This window comes from Orcinus orca, chromosome 2 (genome assembly GCF_937001465.1).
Source record: "Orcinus orca chromosome 2, mOrcOrc1.1, whole genome shotgun sequence".
NCBI classification, from domain to species: Eukaryota; Metazoa; Chordata; class Mammalia; order Artiodactyla; family Delphinidae; genus Orcinus; species Orcinus orca.
Genome location: NC_064560.1, coordinates 27217568 through 27239299, shown reverse-complemented (window position 1 = coordinate 27239299; position 21732 = coordinate 27217568). Strand labels below are relative to the sequence as shown.

General features: G+C 43.7%; 2 long non-coding RNA genes across 2 annotated transcripts in view; one reads left to right on the top strand and one right to left on the bottom strand.

Moving 5' to 3' along the window:
• The window catches only part of LOC117197391 (uncharacterized), a 416054-nt gene that overhangs the window by 86966 nt on the left and 307356 nt on the right, over nucleotides 1-21732 (bottom strand). Inside the window, exon 4 of the long non-coding RNA XR_004477979.2 lies at nucleotides 3222-3267. This is a non-coding gene — a long non-coding RNA (uncharacterized LOC117197391). The remainder of the gene's footprint in view (nucleotides 1-3221; nucleotides 3268-21732) is intronic.
• Nucleotides 1-21732, top strand: part of LOC125963429 (uncharacterized) — a 162177-nt gene that overhangs the window by 27762 nt on the left and 112683 nt on the right. The gene's annotated exons all lie outside the window — the stretch shown is intronic.

The window sequence follows — 21732 nt, the reverse complement described above, 5'->3', positions numbered from 1 at the left end:
CAAGAGAGGACAGGCTGGCGCGCGGTAGCAGGCTCCGTGCCGTCTTTCCAGTGGAGGCGGCTCTCTGCTATTTCAGCAGTTCCCTGATACTCAGACCTACTAAAGGTGGACTAGTTATGTTCATACAGTCATCTTGCCTTGTTCCTTTCTCCGTACTCCCTAACAGCCGAGTGTCGATGCCATTGTGTTAACCGTGTGTCTAGCATTTGTAAACTTGGTGCTTTGACATCTGCCTTTAAAAAGCCTGATACTAAAAAGTTACTAGAAATTAAGAGGGAGTATTGGGTTTACTAGTCACACAGAAATGCATGTTTCCATCTACTGCAGGTTTGCTGTAAGAGGCGTACGTCCAATTTAGTGTGGAAACCTCTGCATTACAATGTGACGTCCAAAGCATATTCACCTACAGATCCGTGCATACGGGGCTTGTTCTGATGGACGTCTTGTCCCAATAGAATGTACACTCCACACTACGAAACTCAGATCAGTGAAATAAAAAACTTACTCCAAGGATTTCACTTTCTCCAAATATAGGTCTTGTTTAAAACAAGCCTTTTTAGAAGCACACGAAAGGAACATTTACAATTGGAGCACAGCAAATGCAGCCTTTTGTCTTGTTAGCAGCAACGGGGAGTGATGCCAAGGCTCTTGCCACAGAGACTTACCCACGAGGAACAGAGTATTTTACACCAGGTGAACTCCCACTGAAGTGGCAGTTCCCCTCCGCTCATTTACTTTCGGCTGCATTTGCTTGGGGAGGCTGCCCAGTGTCATCGTCTCCTGCATGTCAGTGAACTAACCAGCTAGACCAGTTCCTCCCCCTTTTCTCCTGAATCCTGATTTGGGACTAATGGCTGACCCAGAACATCCTGCGCACAGGGACGTCACCATGTGGCTGGTCACGGGAGAGTAATGTGAGTCCAGCAACCCTCCTCCAGCTCTTGCCCCTTTCTTTCCTTGCCGTGAAAAACCCCCATTTCCTCCACCAACTCAGCATCACCTGGAGCTACAGACACTGTCTGGGTCACCAGACCACCTCTAACACGACCCACTCGGCGGACTCCACGTTCAGTCTGTCATGACAGCACACACCCCATAGCCTCTGAGATACTCCTCCATACATTCACGAGACAGTGAGAGGGAAAAGACAAAAGGAGTCTTGGGATCATTGTAAAAATGGTTTTAACCTGACAGGCCTCGTGAACATGTCTGAGGGATACCCAGGGGTCCCCACTGCTCCAGTCCAAGTCCCAAACTGACCAGCAAGTCATGGAGCAGTAGACTCAACACAGATTCCATCTCTCTGAGTCCCACCTCTAACCGGGTACCTTCCCCTCCATTACTCTGGGTGACAGACTAGAAGACACTCAGCAAATTCAGTTGATTTGTCCAACTGGTAAATAAAAAGTTGGAGTTCAAAGACAGATTCTCTGAATCTCAGTCCTACCTCGTAGAGTTACAGGGATTATTTGTAAACTCTAAGTTGATAAAGTGCTTTAACGGAACTGCCAAGTATTGCTATGTATAGTGTCTTAAAAATTCTTACCAGCTAGTCAGTTTAAAATGACAGACTCCACTGTGAAGGGCTGAGCAGAAAGAAAGGCACAGCCCTGCAAGAACTCGATGGAGAAGGATTGTGTTTTAATTCGCTGGGGGCACATAAGACCCTGGGTAAGTGCCTGGAGCAAAGAGAACCCATGCCTGTACCTGAACCAGCACTGCAGGGAGAGACACGGCAATGGTCTGGCTGCTGGAGAGGGCAAAGCGTGGTAGAAAATCGGCTCTGGCCATGGAAGTAGAAAGCATGATGTTTTGGTTTTAGTAAAATTGAAGAATGTGAAATTTTGTTGGTTTGAAGCAAGATTATTCAGTTTATTATTCCAAAGCCAACTCTGGAATCAACACAGAGACCAAATCAGGAGAAATGGTAGCCAAGGTGTGGGTCGTGGCTGTTCCAGGGAGCTTCTGCATGAAGTCACTGCATAGTCAGGTGCCGTGGGGCAGCATGAGTGCAGCTCAGCCATAGCCCATTGGGCGGGCACACCTCTCCCTGGGTCACAGTTCATGCTCTTTGACTCCTTTGCTACAACTCTCTTTGGCTTAAGAGCCGGCTTCTTCCTCTCCCTTTCAATAAGTCTGTTTTGCCAAAGGGTAATGATTAACCCACCCTGTCTACTGGTGCATCAGACAGTCCTTCCAAAAGGAGAGAGTGAGGAAAGGTTTCAGATATGTCAAGCTAAATGGAAGGTGTAAGAATCATTTTAAAATTGTCAGACCCTGTGCTATGCTGTGTGTTAAATACCCAACAGAAGATTTCACCTCAAGGTTTCACACCCAGAACATGTCGAAATGATTGTTATGTTTCCAGAGCAACTAAAATTTAGGTTTGGCTATAATAGATATGTAAACACGTGATGTCACTGGTGATTTTGTCAGCTCTTGTTTGTGGTATTTTAACAATTTACCTTTCATTGGCACATATGGTCTATAACACAAGGTCTCCTGAAAAGTGGGACAGCTGTTTGAGTCAGAAAAGATAAATATATCCTGAAATGACTATTGTTTCCAGCCCCTGAATCATTTCAAAGGACATTTCCAGCGCAAATAGATGATGTAACTCCATGTGCCCTCAGTAATACACCTGCAAGTCATGTGATTTCCCAGGATCATATTAAGTCTGCAAACAATACTGTAAATGAGATCCAAATAGTCCATGTCCTATGAAAAGAACATTCACCTGTGTTTTGAGCTACAGTAATGTTTTCTTGAGGGAACACACCTCATTTTATTTCACTAAAGCTTTTATCACAAACTTCCCACACATAAAATGCACTAGTAAAAATTCTTTTGGTATACCAGCAGCCTGCATTACATAAAACCGATAAAAAATAGATTAAAAATTAAACATTTATGACCCAAGGAACTGCTGAACAGACTACAGTGAGAAGAACATCTGTAACCATAAAACCCAGAGTCTTGAAATCTGAAGTTGCCTGTTGTGCTTACTTAATTATGGTGCAGAGTAACTTGTTGGGTCCCGATAGGGCAATGACTGGGCTGTGGAAATTATTATTCTCTCAGGGATTTTCCTGTGCAAATTCTAGAGGGAAAAATTCTCTTTCCAATATCCAAGAGTGACTCCCATTACTATTATATGGAGTTGTGTACACTGTGCACAAATCGTGAATCCCAGAGTAGAGAGACAAAACGATAGTACTAACCTCCTGTATCATGTCAGTAGTATTCTTTAACTTTTAACTTCTTAACCTGTGAAAAAAGAACAAAACTTGTTTCTACTAAGTGAATAATGCAGTTTGTAGGTACCTTCATTAATAGGAATGTAAATTTATGACTTGATGATAAGTTAGGGCTTCTTCCTCCCCAAACCCATCCCATCCACCCAGAATGCAAGTGTCTAGCAATTAGAAACCATGTTTCAGTCATTTCTGTGTCCCCCACGGCTTGGCACAGCAGGGAGCAGACTCTCAATACATGCTTACTAAAATGAACTGTGGAAGATTACCCAGCTTTTGCTTGATTCTGTTAGAATGTTTATGATTTCACTTCCCAGTGGCATATTCAAAATATTCAAGGATTGAAACTGCAAGTTTACCTAAGTTCTTGATTAGAGACAATGTAAGTCTTCCACATGTGAGTTTCCAGATGGCTGCCTTTAGTGGGTTTCCGGGCTCAGTGGGAAAAAGAAACCATCGTGATGGAAGAATAAGGAACAATGAGCCAGAAAAGCAGGTTTTAGTTCCACTCCTGACACCAAATATCTGCATTATCTCAAGTTCTCGACTGCAGTTCATTTTACTCATCTTGGGATTAAAATACTTATCTCAGAGGGTGTCATGAAGATGAAACAAGACAATAGGTACAAAACTGTTTTCAAAAGTTTAGTGCAGACTGCACACATTTGTAACATCTTTATTATTTGCATAAAGAAATATTTTCTTGTTGCTGAATTATGCATAAATTATATGAAATGCATCTGAGATAACAAATCTTATTCAGAGGTTGGAAATGACAGTCAAATAGTTCTCCTAGATTTGTTTCCAGAAACAAACAGAACTTCGCAAATAATATTAATACACTAAATAATAACCTGCCACATCAGTATAGTAACACAGGGACAGTAAAGTGAATCAATCTCTAGTGCGAAGATAATGAAGATCATCATGAAATGGTACAGGGTAAGTTATTGGAATCTTACATAGAGCTGAATATGGAACATTATTAAACACCTTTACACTTATTCTCTCACTCCATCACGGAAACCACGCTGGATTGTACAAGCTATTATTTGGAGTTATATACTGTTTTGTCCCATTCTCATTCATCAGAAAGTGGCATACTAATAATGGCATTTGACAGAGTAATTCTTGATTAAGCAGAGAGTACCTAGTTGATATAATTAGCTTATTTGTCCATCTTGCTCCATAACTGAGAGGTGCCTTTCAGAAAAGTTTCAGATGTGCTACAGGCTGCCACAATTCAGAATCAACTACAGGTAATCTGAGTTTGGGCCATATTGTACACTCATGAAATCTGGAGATTCAAGGAAAGCAGGGAAACCTTGTGAGGATGGCAGCCGTGGCCAACATGCCCGAAAAGATTGTGGGTGAAGTCATCTCAACTCTGGTTGCTAGAGAGCTAAACATAATGATCACCATTGTCCATGCAGAGATCATTATTCTTAGTCCATATTTATGCTCAAATTGGCTTTCATCATGTATGGTGTGTTATTTTGGACTCTTTCCCCTTATAGCCATCAACTGAATCACCTGAGGGGAAAACCAATGTGTTCTTTGAGACCGGTGGTACTCCCAGAGCAACATCAGCACCACAGGGGGGCCTGCTAGACATGCAGATCCTGGTCCAGCCCAGATCTACTGAATCAGCGTTGTTCAGCAAGTTCTCCAGGTGATTCTGATGTAACATCAAGTTCAAATGATCTACTTGAGGTGACAGAAATGAGCAGTCTTCCTCCCTTCCCACCTTAGGAATGCATAGGACACTCCCTTTTTTTTTTCTGTGAAAATCAGAGAAGTGCAGGTAGGGAAAAAGAGAGGAAATCAAAACGAAATCAAACTCAAGTTCCTCAAAATCAATTTTTTTCTTTCATCAATGCTTCTCGAACATGCAACAGCATTAGAACCACCTGGAGGGGTTGTTGAAATATAGCTCCTGGGCTCCAGTTCACAGTATCTGATGCAGGCCTGGGTGGGGCCTGAGAATGTGCATTTCTAGTAAGTTCTCATGTGAGGCTGGTCCAGGGAGCACACTTTGAGAACAAAAGTGTCTGGGAAGAATATGAAACTTTTAACTCAGCTCTTCTTAACTTCAGGATTGGGGAACACACTTTAATCAACAAACACAAAATGTGCTAAATGGTCTTATCAGGTGGGGAGCAATGGCTGGTGGAAAAAGGAGCAGAAATCTGAGAGGTGGGAGAGGGAAAGTAAACAACCTCAGGAGACAGAAGTGTGTGGAGAGTGAGAGTGCAGGCAGTAAAGCTTTTCCTGAAGAAAGAGCATAAAAAAAAAAAGAAAGAAAAAGCAAAACTTCTGAGGGGCTAGAGAGCAGAGGTTTGGGGTTAGAAATGAGAGCAGGTGGAAATGTGAAAGCTGTTCATCAGGGGGTATCGGCCCTTTGAAATGTTGATTGGAGCCATGGACTGAATGTTTGTGTCCCCCCAAAATCTACATGTTGAAGAACTGACCCCCCAGTGGGATGATGTTTGGAGGTGGGGTCTTTGGGAGGTGATGAGGTTTAGATATGGTCATGAGGGTGGGGCCCCTAGATGGTATTAGTACACTTATAAGAAGAGGGAGAGACCAGAGCTCCCTCTCCCTCCACCAGGTGAGAACACAGGAGAAGATGCCATGTATGGACCAGGAGGGGGCCTCACCAGACAGTGTCAGTGCCTTGATCTCAGAATACTGCAGCCTCCAGAACTGTGAGGAATAAATGTCTGTTGTTTAAGCTCCCGTCTGTGGTGTTTTGTTGCAGCAGCCTGAACAGACTAAGATAAATGGTTTATTAACCATTATTCACAGATCAACCTGCTAATTCTTAATCTTTATAAATTGAGAATAAAGTTTTTGCTTAATCTTCCTCTTTAAAAAATAAAATGGACAGTGCCAGAGTGCACATAAAAAAGTATATTTTTATATGTATTTTTTTCTATAAACCCTCCACACTAAAAGTGATTTAGATCATTTAAACTGTTTTTATACATTTATTTGTTTTCTATCAGGTCCTTAAATTCACACAGATTTTTACTTAGCAGAAAACAGATGTGACCACATTTTCCAATAAAATCTATTTCTATGAATATTGAGACATAATGAAGACACATACTTAGCGTGTATTTTATTGGCCTGTTGGAAACGCTCATCCAAAAAGTTCTCATCACTGACCCTGTACATTTCAATAGCTCTCTTTAGCTTCAGTTGGTTCATGGAATTTTTCAATAGACAGGCTTAAGTCAGTTACTATATTCTATGTTAAAGTTGAAAAATATATATATTTATGTCTTGAATAAAGGAACAATTTGGGTGCTTCATGTTTCCACACTGGCCCTAGTATCGAAGGTGGGAACTGTCATTTAATGAAAAGAAACAACTATTGAACTACTGAAGAAAATGCATGCTATTCCAAACAAAATGCTTCCATCTGATATATACAGACAGGTTTTAATATTATATTTTTTGCTTATTTAAATATTGACATGGCTGCTGCTGGCCTGGGTTGGTGCAGCCATAAGGGGTGGAGCCGTGGGCCGGAGGCCTCATGGCCTGGTCCAGGCATGGGCTAGAGGGACAAGCCATGGTTACTCGGGCTCCATTCTCCTGTCTGGGGCACTCACCTCACAGGGATGCCACCAGGACAAGTGTGCACATAGCACTGAGCGCACGAGTGATATGGGTGATGGAGACCACAGTGGTGATCAGTCACCAAGGCTGCCCTGTACCTTTAGGAGTCACGTGCACCTGCATGGGTCTGGGTAACATCACCTGAGTCAGAAGGACAGCACCAGGCACAGAGCGGTGGAAAGGGTGACGGAAGCTTAGATCTGAGGTCTCACTTTGGCTGTGTAACCTTGTGCTTGGTGCCGAGGGTTACACTTGGTGGGGAGTGGCCATGTGTTGGGTTTAGATCCTGGGTCCTGCATTTGAGTTTCAGCTCTCATGAAACTGAAACTTGACGCCCATGACCTTGGGAAGTTTTGTAGGCGGGGGAAAGAGTTCCCTCTACCCACCTATGTGTCTATGAAATAAACTGACAACAGGTAATTAACAGGAGAAATGTTATATGCAGTTATTCGTTTTTAGTATTACGTGCTTGGGGGCATCACAGGAAAAAACAAGTAAATATCCAAATGGTGGTAAAATTTGAGAGCTTATATACCATCTTAACAGGGGAAGGGGAGGGGGTCCAGGCCTCTCTGGGGATAGTACATGTTTTCCAGGGAAGGTGAGTGGCCCTTAGAGGATGAATGGGAGGGTGGCAGTTGGTGACGGTCTGTCTGGGGGTGGGGTCCACTTCTAGGCTCCTCTCCTGGGACAAGAGTCAGTCTTCCTGGTGGTGAAGCTCCCAGGAGGGGACCTAAGACCCCGAGTTCCTGTGGAGGCTCTGTGTTCAGGCAGTTGAGGGGGTTGAGGGGAAGCTCCCCCTGCATCTGCTGCCCTTCAAATGCCTTCAGCTCAAAGTAATCAGTACATCTGAAATGGAACAGGACCCTATGTCCCCACCCCCGCCCCAGCCATGTCCTCTGCCAGCCTTTTACCTGTGGAAAAACTTTAGCCAAAGAATAAGTTTAATCAAGAAGTGAGAAAATGCAGAAGCAGAGAAAAGCAGTCAAACAGGACAAAACAATAATAGTTTAGTCAGTAAGCAAAGTCAAGGACCTTTAGTTCCTTCTCAAGGGCTATAGATAATGTTCTGAGCCATATCCTGTGAGCTGTCTTATAGATACGGAAACCCCCACCAGGTGGAAGCAGTTAACTACATGATGACCAGATTGTAGCCATGACATAAGCTGCCACAATTCTGAGAATTGGCTTCAAGAAAAATGGGAACAAACTGACCCTGGAACTGAAGATGAACTACACTTAAAACAATCAGGATGACGCTGATCAGACCACTGCATGACCAACATCAAGATGACTGTCAGAGCTGACTGGCCCTGCAGTAGCTCTGACCACTCTCCAAGTAGCCTGTGCTCCCAGGGTGCGGCAATTTCCATCCTCTCTGCCCAGCTGGCTCAGCCCGTTTGCACCTTCACAAGAAATTACCGTAGACGGTGCAGCTTATGAACAGCAAGTACCTCTCACAGTTCTGGAGGCTGGAAGTCCAAGATTAAGGTGCCAGCAGATTGGGTGTCTGGTGAGGGCTCCTCCTGGTTCCTAGAAGGCATCTTCTCCCTGTGTCCCCACGTGGAGGAAGGGGCAAGGGAGCTCTCTGGAATCTCTTCTATAAGGACACTGATCCCATCGTGGGGGCTCCACCCTCATGACCTCATCACCTCCCAAAGGCCCCACCTCCTGACACCATCCCCTTGGGGGTTAGGACTCAACACAGGAATCTGGCGGGGCACACAGACATTCAGTCCATAGCACCTCCTCAGTCATCCATGCTTTCTTCCTGCCCTCTGGAGGCAATGATGCCTCTCCTGCTTCAACGGCTCTGCCCTGAAACAGGAAGATGAGCTGTCTCATCAGGGGAATGCCTGTTTCCAGTCAACACTACCCTCCCCAGTCCCTCCCCAATCCTTGGAAAGCAGGCACAGCTTAAGGCTCCTTGGAAAATTTGGGCAAAGTAGGAAAGTATATTTCCTAGTTACTGGGTAAAAGTTTGAGATAGAAGAAGAGTGATATTCACCCAAAATATAATCAGGGCTATTTTTCTTTCTCCCTTTTCCCTCCCCTCAGTCCCTGCTGCAAGGATCATATCCATCTGATCCTCAACTGCACCTTCTCTCTCACTGGAGCGGGGGCGTGGAGCCCTGAACTGGGGAGCTGAGTCCACGTCCCCACCTTTGTCTGCCTTTGCAAAGCATCGGTTGCCAGCACCCAAAATAAAAAACACTTTTGCTTCCACGAACCTTGCCTCTTTATTGGCTTTTGAGCGGTGAGCAGCCAGACCCACTTTCGGTTACACAACAAAGTGGCACATTTGGGGTTGGCAGGTCCTGAACCCCTTCATTTACTTATCTCCTCCTTACTTCCCTCATCTCACAAATGACTATTAGATTAAATGACCTGAAGATCCCTTCCTGCTCTAAAATAAACATTTTAAAGGCACCATTCAACCAAATAATGAGAGTAAGTTCATAGCCTTTTAACTCTCCATAGATACAAATGGGAGCATGTCATGGAACGAAAAAACTCTAATAACTAAGTAGCCATCCAATATAAAAATTGTTTCCAGTGTCTTATTTTTTTAGAAGCGATATATGCCCAAGTAAAAAGAGTAACACAATACTCTTCTATATTTTTTTCTATGAAATAGATGGCAAATGTAAATAAAAGTGTTCTATATATTTTAAAAATAAATGGGAAAATCTCATCATAAAAAGAATATCCTCTCTCAGGCCAAGATCTTTTGAGATCTTTTTATGCTGATGTTGTCCTCAGCTGGTTCAAATCTGCTTTACAGCTGATCACTTATGAGGCATTTGTAATGGGGATGCTGAAAGCTCCATAAATGCTGTGATCCTGGTTGGCACTGCTGAAATCAAGGAGCCTTTAATCACTACCTGTGTAGAGATGCAAAGAGAAGGCTCTGCTGGTGTTTGGGATAGACAGACAGTATGGAAAATCCCTGGAGGAGAAACAAGCATTTTGGGGATATTGGCGAAGTATTTCACCAGTGACCTTTAGTCAGTACAGCCATGTCCACAAAAACAAGAAGTCTGTTTTACGTGCGATAAATGGAGACCTGTTCTATACAGGTACATCTGTATTGCAGCAATTATTCCATACTGCATTAGTCCACACTTGTTAAGTTTACTGAGATAACAGTACTTTGTTATTTAATATGGATTTTCCTAATTGCAAAACACCTTATGATTTATATGCAGTCTATGATTAGACGAGGCTGAACCAGTCGATATTCTATTAATTACCAGTCGCTGTTTTACATGCGCTCTAAAAATATCTGACTTCAGAAAGCTGTTAAGTTATCTCAGCCAATGGCCAAAATTATACACATTTTTCTCAAGTACAAAAGGCTCGTTTCATCTACAGAGGAAGCCATTATGCCAAGAAAAATTGAATGCTGTTTACACGAGAGCAGACAGATTACTCTGTGTTAAAGAGAAAATCATTCACTTTGTTGATCACATCCTGTTCTTGAGGAGCTTGGACAGAAACTGTTTGTGAGACCAGCACTTGCTCCCAGTAGATAATATTTCATAAAAATAAGCAGGGCCCGCTTTTCCTGAAGATGTCATTATTCAGTTGAACACCAATGTCTTCCAACTGAGAAAACCAATACCAATAGGTCCCCTAGAATCGGACATGTGCATTCTGGTGGTCATATTAAATTATGCCCTCACTAGACAGGAGCAACTTGAGTCTTAGGAGTTTTAAAACAAATCTCTTTTAAGACAGATTATCCCCCCTAATGAGGCCAACTACAGTGGTGGGGATGGAGGGTTTTGTAGCTGTGAACTAATAATTCGACTTGCACTCAATTAAGCTAAGTGTCCGACTGGACAAATGAGGGGTGTGAGCTGCACTGCGTCTCTGGGAGGCTTTTGTAGGGGAGCCAATTTTGCCACCTGAAAGTGTGTCTCTTGGGCATATTAATTATTTTAAGCTGCCTATTTTCTAAGAAACAGCATACATGGGAAAAACTCTGAAAACCAAGCAGGAATTACTCTTTTGTAAGAAACATTTGCATTTAGAAGGGAAGGCTCTGTTTGTAAGGATATCTCCCTCTCCGCAGCAGGAAGAAGAGGATGTCCAAGCCTCTAGAAACTCTCATCACTGGAGAAGGCAGGACTTCAATCTGCATAAGAACCTCACCCAGTCGCCTCCCAAAACTGACTCTCCCCACCCTCAGCATCCTCTTCTGTCTTTAGCAGAAGGTGGTAGGTAAGGTGAGGGCTTCATGCATTTTGGTGATTTACTCAGTTTTCCTGGGTCACTCCCATGTATATGTGTTATTAAACTTTTGTTTGCTTTTCTCCTGTTCATCTGTCTCATGTCAGTGCAATTCTTAGACCAGCCAGAAGAACCCGGAAGGCAGAGGAAAACGCCTTCCTCTCCGACGCTTTGCAAAGGCAGACAAAGGTGGGGACGTGGACTCAGCTCCCCAGTTCAGGGCTCCACGCCCCTGCTCCAGTGAGAGAGAAGGTGCAGTTGAGGAACAGATGGATATGATCCTTGCAGCAGGGACTGAGGGGAGGGAAAAGGGAGAAAGAAAAATAGTCCTGATTATATTTTGGGTGAATATCACTCTTCTTCAATCTCAAATTTTTACCCAGTAACTAGGAAATATACTTTCCTACTTTGCCCAAATTTTCCCCTTGATGAGACAGCTCATCTTCCTGTTTCAGGGCAAAGCTGTTGAAGCAGGAGAGGCATCATGGCCTCCAGAGGGCAGGAAGAAAGCATGGATGACTGAGGAGGTGCTATGGACTGAATGTCTGTGTGCCCCGCCAGATTCCTGTGTTGAGTCCTAACCCCCAAGGGGATGGTGTCAGGAGGTGGGGCCTTTGGGAGGTGATGAGGTCATGAGGGTGGAGCCCCCACGATGGGATCAGTGTCCTTATAGAAGAGATTCTAGAGAGCTCCCTTGCCCCTTCCTCCACGTGGGGACACAGGGAGAAGATGCCTTCTAGGAACCAGGAGGAGCCCTCACCAGACACCCAATCTGCTGGCACCTTAATCTTGGACTTCCAGCCTCCAGAACTGTGAGAGATACTTGCTGTTCATAAGCTGCACTGTCTACGGTAATTTCTTGTGAAGGTGCAAACGGGCTGAGCCAGCTGGGCAGAGAGGATGGAAACTGCTGGGCCCTGGGAGCACAGGTTACTTCGAGAGTGGTCAGAGCTATGCAGGGGCAGTGCTCTCCAAGCTGGTTCAAGGTCCTTACTTTTGATGTTTCAGAAGGAGCTGAAAATGTAGATTTTCAGATGAAATTGTACGCTTTTAAAATGCTGTGTGAACCCAGTAAAATAAAACTACTGTGTTTACATGACCTATGGCTTCCTGGTTTTGAAACTGAGCAGGACTCTGTGGGGCCCTCCCAGGTACAAAAGCCTTTCCATGTCCCGCATTTCTTGTTTGTAGGCCTTCCCTGAGTTCCAAAGGTTACTTATTAGGAAAGTGAGGGAATGCTGAAACAAAGGAAAAGCAGTCAAGAAACAATAATGCAGCAATAAAGCAGAATCCTAGTTCCTCCCCAGTGGATATACATATTAATCTGATACAGGTCTCTGAGTTCTTCTATAGGAACTAAGGCCCCCACCCGGTGGAGGGTGGTAACTTCAGGCTGAACGCAAGATTCCTGAAACATCACCCTGTTACCTCACCACCAATCAGAAGAAAGCATGCATCCTGCAGCCCTCCGCCTAAAATTTACATTAAAAACTCTTCCCTGAAAACCATCAGGGAGTTTGGGTCCTTACAGCATGAGCTGCCTATACTCCTTGCTTGACCCTTGCAATAAAACTTTTCTCTGCTCCAAACTCTGAGGTTTCGGTTTGTTTGTCCTCACTGTGTGAGGGGCATAAGAACTTGGGTTCAACAACAGTTTTGCCATTCTTCAGCCACTATTATTATAGAACAATTCCACAGGTAGAGCCATAAAGGTATCAAATGCCTTACAATGATGAGGCATCTTGACTCCAGGAAAATGTATCTTCCCAACCCAGGACATATTTCCATTCCCATGGCTTTGGGCCATCTGTCTCAGGAGATGGTGTACGGTTAACCCAGTGCTGCCCCTGCACCTGGCCAATGCTCTCTCTGCTGTTGCTGTCTTGAGATTCTTTATGATTCTTGAACAAAGGCCCTCCATTTTAATTTTACACTGGGCCCCACAAGATCTGTAGCTGGTCCTGGGTTAACAGGCTCACCAGTTAAAGGAAGCAGCATGGTGGCAGCCCACCACACTGAGAATATGAAAAAGGAGATCTTATCAGGTGACTCCCAACTTTTGGCCATGGGACCTGGACCTTCCTGGACAGCAGTGCCCAAGATTCCCAGAGTCAGTGAAGGGAATTCCGACCCCTGGAGACTCTGGTCCCTGTGGTGTCTCACAAGAGAATGAGAAGAAAGTGTATGCTGGGAGGCTGGAAAGAGGCTCCTGGGGTCACAGAGCTGCCTGGGCCTCAGGTCTCGGGTCTTTGGAGGCCAGTGAGGTGGAAGGTGTGGCCTGCCTCTCATAGGTACAGCACAATCAGAAATGCAATGCCTGTGCTTTAGCCCTTTGCGGCTGGGAGAGGTTTGCTTGTTACACAGCCAGGACTCACCTACAGTGACCTGCGGGGATGGAAGAAGGTGTCCAGCATGAGGAAGGGTTTGCCCCACCCTGCTCCCCCCAGTGGTTGTGTGGACCAGTCTGCTGGCCCCGCAGCAGCCGGCTATGCCGCGCGTGCGTGGTGGGTGGCGTTGACCCTGGGCAGGGCGCCCGGGAGGTGAGCACAGAAGACAGTGGTTCCAAAGCTCCTGCTTGTTGCCAGAAGAAGCTGCCTCTGAGACAGAAGCAGGGAAGCAGGGACGTGCTGGCATCCGAGTGACGGTCCAGCAGGGACAGAAGAGAGAGATGGGGGATGCTGGGGCCTGTTCTCAGCTGGAGGGCATCCTCACAGCCTTCTGAAAGCAAGCCATGGCCTGCACCCTTCCCACATCCTCCCCCTCAAGAGGGGTCTCCCCGTGAGAGCAAACCCAAATCTCTAACAAAGCAGATGCCTAAGTTTTCTATTAATATTTTTCAAATGACCATAAAGCATACCAGTTTTTTTTTTTAACAGAAACATCTGGGAAAATAGATAAACTTGACTGTATTTTTTTTTAAACAGAATTTGAGGATAAGCATCAAGAAATGGGACCTTCAATGACTTGTTAATTATTAAGATTTAAGTAACCACAGTTTTTTTGGGTGGGAGTCTGCTTTTCAGTTTAATCACTTGGCTCTAAAATAGTTCTTTTTAAGTTTAAATTCTCTTAGAAAAAGAAAAAAAACCTCAAACCTTTAAATTATGTTTGCCTAACAGATTGAGTTATGGTTACGGGTGCCAAACAGAAGCATCATTTTCTATGAGAAAGTGTTTTTAGAGAATATTTTAGGCATTGCCATTCTCCAACTCCTCGTCCTCAGAACCTTGATATCATTGTTTAAATAAAGCACTGACTAGGGTGCTAATTTTAAGCTTAGAAAAGATTATGGTAAATGTGTCTTTTTTCTCAAAAATTATGCAGTCTTGTTGGTGAGCCTGATAACTAGTACTCTCCCGGGGAAAAGACCTAAAGTTTTGCTGGGAGATACATGCCAGAGAATATACAGAATTCTGTTAGGAAAGTTCATAAAACCCCAGAAGTGCTGGACTGCCCTGTGGGAATGAATATCCGAGCTCATCCCCTGGCAAGACCTGACCTGAGATGTGACCACACAGAAGGACCCTGGAGAGAAATAGCCCTGGGCCACCTGGACAGTGAGATGGGAAGACTGAGAGCAGGTTTTTTTGTTTGTTTGTTTTTTTAGTGTTTATTTATTTTTACTTGTTGACAGTTTGCTTTATTTATTTATTTATGGTTGTGTTGGGTCTTCGTTTCTGTGTGAGGGCTTTCTCTAGTTGTGGCAAGCGGGGGCCACTCTTCATCGCGGTGCGCGGGCCTCTCACTATCGTGGCCTCTCTTGTTGCGGAGCACAGGCTCCAGACGCGCAGGCTCAGTAATTGTGGCTCACGGGCCTAGTTGCTCTGCGGCATGTGGGATCCTCCCAGACCAGGGCTTGAACCTGTGTGCCCTGCATTGGCAGGCAGATTCTCAACCGCTGCACCACCAGGGAAGCCCCTGAGAGCAGGTTTGAGAATCCAGTGAGCACCAGCTGTTAACAGATGGGAAAAGCCGGGAGAGACAGGGGAGCCACAGGTGACAAGGATTGGGAGGGACCCGTGTGACTGGCGGCTGCCTGGGTAAGTGACTGGGCTCCTCGTGCCCAAAGGATCCGGCAGAGAGTCTGAGGGTAACTCAGCTCTGATCTCACAATTCTGTGTTTCCCTATATATTGTTTCAAATGAGTAAAGACATTTTTAGACCAAAAAAGAGAAAAGAAAAGAAAGACAAGGCAGGAAAGAAGGAAAGACAGACAGAAGATGTTCTACAACTCATAGACCTTTGCTGAAAGAACTACCAAAGGGAAAGCAATTGATTCCAGGAGAAAGAATAGGAATGAAAGGAAAAAAAAAATGGTGATCAAAGATACTGCAAATACGTGACTAGAATTGAAATAAATATACTTTGACTCTTGTAAAAACAGTAAGTTCTGTTTCTGAGAGTTCTGAAATCAAGGTGGAAGCAAAATATGACCCAATCATAACATGTAAGAAAGGAGGAGGTAATTTTCTGAAGTCAGTCTATTTTAAGACTCTTGCATTGTTTTCTAAAAATGTAGGTAAACTGATTAAGGTTACATATTATTAAGTCAAGTGTGCATGGAGAAGGTTTAAGGGTACAGAAAATTAAAGCACTCATACGTTTTCGGTGGAATATAAAATGGTGGAGGTGCTTTGGAAAAGTTTTCATTTCCCCAAAATGTTAAGAGTTATGCTATGAGTCAGCAGTCATGCTCCTAGGTGTTTACACAAGAGAAATAAGAACATACATCCACAGAAAAACTTGTAGACAAATGCCTTAGCAGAATTACTTGTAATGGTCCCCAAAGTGGAAACAATACAAATGCCCATCAATCTATGAATGGGTAAATAAAATATGGTATATCCACATAGTGGAATGTAATTTGTCAATAAAAAGGAATGAGGGCTTCCCTGGTGGCGCAGTGGTTAAGAATCTGCCTGCCAATGCAGGGAACACGGGTTCGATCCCTGGTCCGGGAAGATCCCATATGCTGCTGAGCAACAGAGCCCGTGAGCCACAACTACTGTAGCCTGTGAGCCTAGAGCCCGTGCTCTGCACCAAGAGAAGCCACAGCAATGAGAAGCCCGTGCACGACAAGGAAGAGTAGCCTCCACTCGCCGCAACTAGAGAAAGCCCACGTGCAGCAATGAAGACCCAACGCACCCAAAGATAAATAAATGAAAAAAAAAAAAAAAGGAATGAAGTACTGATACACACTACAACACAAATGAACTCTGAACACATGCTATGTGTAAAGAGCCAGACACAAAAGACCATGTGTTGTTATGTAATCCCATGTATGTGAAATGTCCAGGACAGGCAAATTTATAGAGACAGCGGGAAGGTAAGTAGTAACCTAGGGCTGCAGGAGGTAGAATGGGGAGTGACTGCTCATAGGAACAGGCTTTCTTTTGGGAGAAATAAAAATATTCTAAATTTAGATTGTGGTGATGGTTGCTCAACTCTGTGAATATAAGTTTAAAAACATTGTGCACTTTCAACCGGTAAGCTGAATGGTATGTGAATTACATTTCAGTAAAGCTCTTAAAGTGTTTGCTTTCTCAGCATATTCTTTCAACCCTCTTACTACATAACCTTTTGTGTCACGCCTGCGGTGTGTGCCTGGTGGACGGCAGGGCTGCGGGCTGCCTCTAGGAGCATGCTCCACTCTGGTCTCTGAGCGGTGGCTCTGAGACCCATCTGCTACTCCCTGCTCCCTGCGGGGCAGGTGCACCAGGGCAGGTCCATGCTGGGTGCTGGGGGTTGGTTGGGACGGAGGAATGCCCACAACCAGACTCCCCCAGAGCTGCGGTCTAAGATGCATTCCCCCAACCTCCCTCCTGCTTCCCTCACCTGCTGTCAGACCTGCCCCCAGAGCAGCTCTGCCAGCGCCACCCCTCCACCCAGCTCCTTCCTCCTTCCCCTTCATAGTTGTGGCCCCTGATGAATCTCTTCGTGGCTAACCCTGTCTCACCACATGCTTTTAGGAGGTCCCCAACAAAACACGTACATAGGCAGATTTTTTTAATGTAACCTGAGAATGAATGTGATACATCTATTATAACTATACGGTTCTCTTCATATCTAACATCTATTTGAGGTTGCCTACCTATCATTTACAATGATCTATTCATGGTGATTTTTCTTTTTTTCTGCTTTTCTGCCTTTTTATGGATTGATGAAATATTCTTCATTTTCCTGTTTAATTCACAATGATTTAGAAGTTACATAATCTAATTCTTCGCTTTTTTTTGGCCAGGAGCAACTGGACCTAGTTAGTGAGAAGTGGCAAATGGTCTAGACTTTTTGGTAAGACATTTGCATGTCAGAGGATGGGAAATAAATCCAACAAAAATCCAGCAGCCTTGTACTTCAGTAAAATTTCTAGAGGCCCAGCGGCGTGGGGGCATGTCAAGATATCCCTTCGAAAGTGAAGGATCTGCTGCTGCATTCAAACACATTTCAGTGGTTGAATACTTTGAGTAGACATAGTACCTACCTGCGGGTAGGTAATGACCACCATTTGGGCAGTGTTCATTATTTAAATAGGCTTGGACCAAAATAAGGTTTGGCACAGGTATTGAGAAAGATGAGAGATAACACACCTGCTCCCGGGATATGTTAGGTTTCTCGCCAAACTTCTTATGAATTAATTCTTTGGTACATGCCATAGGTGACGGGGGTTAAAGAAAAATAGCCTGCTCAGGTCAGTTTAAGTGTCATGTTATAGTGAATTCAGCTGTCTGTAAACGGAGCCTCTGCTTTTGCTCAGCCATATGTTTTTGGCTCACTCCTACTGCATTTATCTGTTTCTAATACTGCATTTTCCCTCCAGCTCTCTATTGCTGCCAGGATACTGACAGTGGCTCCCTCTCCCAGGCTCTCTGTACTCACTCAGGCATTAACAGACTGTACATGTCAGTTTCCAGTGAGAAGGCGGGAGCCGCCCGCTGCTGGACCTGACACCCGAGCAAGGACTGTGTCTGCAACCAGGCCCTGCTGATCTAAGAAACGAGGACTTGCTTTTCCTCCTTTCAGACCTTGGGGCTGACTTTCTGTTCCCGGAAGTCTGGGTTACAAAAACAACACAGTTTTTGCTTGATGTTCTTTTAAATGAAGCAGAGAAAACAGATGAATAAGTTATAGGATATTTCCTGAGACAGTCTACGAACCTGTGGTTATCCTGCCTCTTCACCATTCTCCACGCTGACACACCCACACACACCCTTACACATACACACATGCACCCACCCTATACACATACTCACTCTCATAATTCAGAGGAGGTTTTCTTTGCAAATGAGCTCCTAAATCATACAAATAACAAGTCAACTTGCCCCTCCATTCTTTGGAGAGCTTGAAATAGATCATTTGAAAGGTTCTTCTTTAAAATAAGAATATAAAATTGCAAATAAAAATTAAGTATACATACAAATATAATCAATTAATAACAAATATAAATATATAAATATAATAAATTAAAAATGAAAAAGAATATATAATTAGTAATTTCTTAGCAATAAGAAAAAAAGACCCAGATCAAAATGGTCAAAAGACTGTAGACATTTCACAACAGAAGATCTATGAATGGCTAACAAACACATGGAAGATGCTTGGCATCACTGGTTATCAGAGAAATGCAAATGAAACCCCTAAGGAGATGCTGCTGTGTCCACTGAAACGGCTAAACATGAAAAGAATGGCAAATCCAAGTGCTGGTGAAGATGTGGAATAAATGTTAACACCCACTCACTGATGGTGGAAATGCAAAATGGTGTGGCTATTTGGAAAGAAGTGAGGTAGAATATTGTAAAGATAAATATGCACTTACTTACTTATGACCCAGCAATCTCACTCCTAGGTCTCTCCCCACGAGAAATGGAACACATGTCTACATAAAGCGTTACTCCTAATAGCCACATACTGGAAGCAACCCAAATACCCTTGGGCTGATGAATGGATAAGCACACTGTAATATCCATCCTACCACAGAATACTGTTCGGCCACAGAAAGGAGCAATATAGTAATACACACCACAACATGGATGAAAAATCAAACGGAAAACACTACAGACTGTATTGTTTCGTTAATACGAAACTCCATGAACAGCAAAGTGACAGTGACAGGAAGCAGGTCATTGTTGGTCTGGGGCAGGGGTTGGGGGAGGGAATCAGCCGCAAAAGGAAACAGGAAACATTTGGAACAATGGGACTGTTCTAGATCTTGACTGTGGTGGTGGTTATACAGCTGTATTCAATTACCCAAATATATCCAATCACGCACTTAAAAAAGCATAGTTGAGATTAAACCATTCAGAGGTATAACAATAGAATTCAAAAATATGCATAGAAGTCAGTTAGTCTTGGATACTAGCGGTTTCCTGAGTAACATTTTCTATCTCTAGGTCAGTCTAATGCTTTATAATATCATTCACATTATATTTTGGTTTGGAGAAAACACTGACCTTTGACAGGAGCTACAAATGCACCAAATCTTAAATCATAAACCACTAAGGAAGAATATAAGCTATTGACAATTGTCCTATTGGGGAGCAGTACACTTACTCTAAAAAATGAGTCAAAATATTTTGGAGCTATTTTTTGAAACTGCTTTTAGGACTCTGAGTACATCTTCTGTTTCTTCTGAAGAATAGAAAGTCTTTGTATTGGAAATTGAGTTTAGTTTTTGCAAATAATTAAAAGTTATTTGGAGTTTAGTCTATTGAATGAAGTGGGTACTGACTATTTTAAGAGTGACACTCATCTGGAGGCTCAGGCTCTGAGATGCCTGTGATCAGCAGCCTCAGACTTTAGAGTTCCTCCTCATCTCCATGAGCTCCAGGTGTCCTCAAGATGCAGGCAGAGACAGGACGGGGTGCCCACACCTGTCCGTGGTATCTGTCTTTGCTTTGTTCATTGTGCACATATTTTCAGTGTGTACAGAGGAAGGACTGTTAGAGCAATGGTGAGTAACTGGATGTGGAAAGGGAACATCATTTAGGGGTTTTGAGGCTTTTGAAGATGGTGCCATTGATAAACAGGGAATTTTAGGGTGAGACTTGGGTTCTGGAGATTAATCTTGAGTTTGGCTGTAGTCACTTTAGTAAAGTTCAATGGAAGAGTCAGGAAGGTGGTTAGAACCTGGACGTGATCTGGAATGAATTCAGTTCTGAAAATAGAGATTTACCACATAGTAGTAAGAGCAGAATAACTCTTCAAGGGAAAAGGCCATACAAAAAGAAAGAGGGTGCACACCGGATTCTAGGGAGACCCCCCACATTGCTCAGCCATCCTATTACCTGTCCTACCCAACAGCCCTAAAGTGGCAGCTGGAATTTGAAACAAAAACACTTTGATTTCATTTATATATTTTCTGGGAGAAAGGATGTTTATCTACCTAGGGACCACGTGAAAGTACAGTAAGAAAGATTGCCTTTGTCGGGTATTTGCCGCACACCCCTTGCTAGACTACAGACCGACTGCCTCATGTACAAAGTTGTCTATAGAGAGGACTACCCAACAGAGCTCTTACTATGGAGAAGCCCATGTCTGTGATCAGACACTAGACTCACATTTGGACCAAGTTAGTTTAAGACAGGAACCACAGGGATGCAATCAGCCAAACCCGGAGTGTGGGAAATTCCACAGGACAAATGAGCCAGTTTCTTCAAATGACCCAGCAAACAGATGCCAGGAAAATAAGGTGGGAGGGTCATGGGAGTGTTACAGACTAAAAGAGATAAAGGAAACCCACCAACCAAATGCACAGTGTGGTCTGTCTTTGGATCATGGTATAAACAAACCAACAATAAAAGGACATTCATTTGGACAATCAGTGAAAACTGAGCCCAGAATGGGCATTAGATATTAGTAAGGAATTATGGCCAAATTTATTGGGAGTGATAATGGAATTGCGGTTAAATACAAAAAATAAATAGTAAAGCGTTTATGGACGAAATGATGGGTTGAGACTTGCTTTAACATTTTATAGTTAAAAAATGGTAGAGATTGAGGAAATAAGAAAATTGTCATAAATGGGTTAAGAGTGAATGGAAAATTACTACATTACTTTCCCTAATATATGTATCTTTAAAATGGTCTATAATAATGTGTTCTTTAAAATGGCAAATAAATCAAATGACGTCTGTCTGGTAACCGTAGTGCTGGGATGTGGTGGGAACCATTGCTCCAGGAGAGTGGGGACCAAGGGCAAGACCTTGGCGTCGGACTGACAGGAGGTCTAATCTCGGCTCTTCCAGGACAAGTTGCTGGGCCCGAATTGCGTTTCCTAACATCTCTGAACTTCTCCCAGCACCTCAAACCATGCCCAGAACACGGCAGGCACTCTGTACTTGTTGAATGAATGCATGAAGGAATGAATGTATAAAGGGATGGCTGAAATAATAGATAAAAGCTTTCAGCAAAATACTGGCAATAGTAGTATTTTGTAAATATTCACTTAGAACAAATAAATGACAAAGGTGTGGAGCTAGGCTGGCCCTCTACACTCACGTCTCCGCCCTCACCGGCAAACCTTTATGTGAAAGCAGTCTGGGGTGAGTGGGAGATGAGGGGCAGGGTTTACCCCATATTCAATGAGACCTCCACGTGCCGATTACTGTTTAGACTGGGG